This window comes from Megalopta genalis, unplaced genomic scaffold (genome assembly GCF_051020955.1).
Source record: "Megalopta genalis isolate 19385.01 unplaced genomic scaffold, iyMegGena1_principal scaffold0141, whole genome shotgun sequence".
Classification (NCBI taxonomy): domain Eukaryota; kingdom Metazoa; phylum Arthropoda; class Insecta; order Hymenoptera; family Halictidae; genus Megalopta; species Megalopta genalis.
Window position 1 is genome coordinate 360,001 of NW_027476210.1, and position 2,500 is coordinate 362,500.

At 44.1% G+C, this 2,500-nt stretch overlaps 2 non-coding genes across 2 annotated transcripts in view; both read left to right on the forward strand.

The window, feature by feature from the left end:
- LOC143262547 (small subunit ribosomal RNA) overlaps positions 1-71 on the forward strand; it is a 1,921-nt gene extending 1,850 nt beyond the window's left edge. Inside the window, exon 1 of the ribosomal RNA XR_013036329.1 lies at positions 1-71. This exon is cut by the window's left edge and continues 1,850 nt beyond it. This is a non-coding gene — a ribosomal RNA (small subunit ribosomal RNA).
- Positions 72-1,405: 1,334 nt separating this feature from the next.
- Positions 1,406-1,560, forward strand: LOC143262536 (5.8S ribosomal RNA). The gene has a single exon (XR_013036318.1). It is a non-coding gene; the product is annotated as a 5.8S ribosomal RNA (ribosomal RNA).
- The last annotated feature ends 940 nt before the right edge of the window (positions 1,561-2,500 follow it).

Sequence of the window (2,500 nt, forward strand, 5' to 3'; positions counted from 1 at the left end):
AAACTTGATTATTTAGAGGAAGTAAAAGTCGTAACAAGGTTTCCGTAGGTGAACCTGCGGAAGGATCATTACAATGTTCCAATATATCTCAAAGAGAGAGGAGAGGAGGAGAGAAAATGAATTCGATTAGTTTGTGGATAAGAATTCATATAAAAAAAAAAGATATTGTTGAGCCCGCCAGATCATTCGTGCGTGATTTACACGGCCAGACGTGTGTACTACACGTATTAGGCCTTTGATCTGCGTTGCGTAGGCCACAACAAATCTTTCAAAGAGAGAGAGATATATGTGTTGTTGGGGTTTGTGATTATGAAGGTGCCCCAACGCACAAAAATATATAAAAATGTACAAAGTTGGGATGTGGTGTGGTGGAGAAGAGTTGGGCCCGACCAGATCATTCGTGCGTGATTTACACGGCAGACGTGTGTACTACACGTATTAGGCCTTTGATCTGCGTTGCGTAGGCCATCTTCCTTCCAAGACACACACGTGTTGGGGTTTGTGTGATTTTATGATAGTGCCCCAACACGGAAAAATAAGCGTACGAGAAGAGTTGGGCCCGACCAGATCATTCGTGCGTGATTTATACACGGCCAGACGCGTATTATATTACACGTATTAGGCCTTTGATCTGCGTTGCGTAGGCCATCTTCTCGATAGAGAGAAAGCCAATGTATTATTTTTTCTTTCTTTACACACACACACACAGTTGTAGTAGGACAGGGAGGGATGCGAGCGTGCTAATCACGCTTCCTCAAGTCTTCGCTGTGGTGTGTAAAAAAAAAAAGAAAAAAAGGAATCGTTGGGAAAGTCCAAAGGACGAAAATATCGGGCAGTCTGAAGATAACTTAATGCTCGTTTACATTGGTATCAAGAGAGACCGGCTTGTGTAGCTCGTTTCAATGCTGTGTCGTTGTCATTGACACCCTACTCTGTTGCGCGCTAGTGGCAGCATGAGCGTGGGACGTATATATATATATGACACCCAGCTAGAGCCGGCCGTGAGTCCGTCCGGTGTAAATAACGACGAAAGGAGAGAGAAACTTTTCGAATCCAGTATCGGGTTGATAATTGTCCAGTTTGAATATCCATATCCCCGTCGTTTTTGGAGGTGATATACTCTCTGTGTTTCTTCGATAGAAGGCTTTTCAATGTTCTATTCGCTCCGACCGTCGAACTTGCAAGAAAACAGTGGTTTTGGATTTGCTCGTACATATATATATGGTTTCGACGGAAATATCTCGTTCTTTAAGGGACAATTATGTCGTTGTACGACGACTCCCGAATCTCCTTCGCGCGCTGGTTGGAGCTCTTCGGGTATCGGCTTGTTCCGAAATATAACACAAAAATGTGGTGGATAGCAAATACACATTATATTATATATGAGAGAATAAAAGGGAAAAATTACCCTGAACGGTGGATCACTTGGCTCGTGGGTCGATGAAGAACGCAGCTAATTGCGCGTCAACGTGTGAACTGCAGGACACATGAACATCGACATTTCGAACGCACATTGCGGTCCACGGATACAATTCCTGGACCACGCCTGGCTGAGGGTCGTTTACGTACTTATAAACTGCTTGCGTTGATGGCACTTGTTGCCTATATACGTACGAGCGAATGATGGGCGCTTCGTCGGCGTTTGTCGCGGTCCTATGAATATTGAGAAATTTTACGTACGTCTAACAGTCTTCGAGAGAGATGGAAATCGTGTTCGAACTAGCGTGAGTGTGGAAGGCGGTGTCGTGTGTCGTATATGTTTTATATACGTCCGCCCGTCTGAAACACCGCTTCGAAGCGGTGACAAAATCTTTTTCGGGACGATTCGTATCCGTAGAACTATCGAGATTTCACTGGTACATTTTCAACGCGCTCCCGACGTCGCCTGAAATGAAACGAGATGGGTTTAACCCACGAAAGCGTACTACACGAGTCTGTCCTATGTGAAGACTGTGTACAGAGATCGAACGAACGCATGAAAGAAATTGAACGAAAGAACACATAACCCGCAAAAATATAGAGTAGAATTGTGACCGTTGCTTCGAATTTGAATTTATATGTATATATATATCATAGCCCCAGGGAGTGGAACCTATGAGTGTGGAAGGATGTCTCTTACCGTTATGTTGCCAGAGGAAAAAAAGTCTCTCTCTTCGTACGACACATTTGTGTACGAATTGTATCGATGGCTATATAGATCCGATGTTGCACATATTCTGAGTAAAGAACACCCCACCCGGGTTACCGTCCTAAAACTCTTCTATTGGTGTGGCTATGATGTGTGTGTCAACGCAATCGCGAGTCTGGTTCTACGGGAAAACCGTTTGTCGGTCGCCCCATATATCTTTTTGTTCTCTTCAAATGATCGAATAGCGAAACCGCACGAGATCAATCGGTCGTCTAGTCCCCGAAAGTACTTTTCGGACGGACGTTAAAGTTATACCGATTGTAATCGTCTTGCGAGTGTTTCGAAGATCTATATTTGGAGAGGATATCGAAT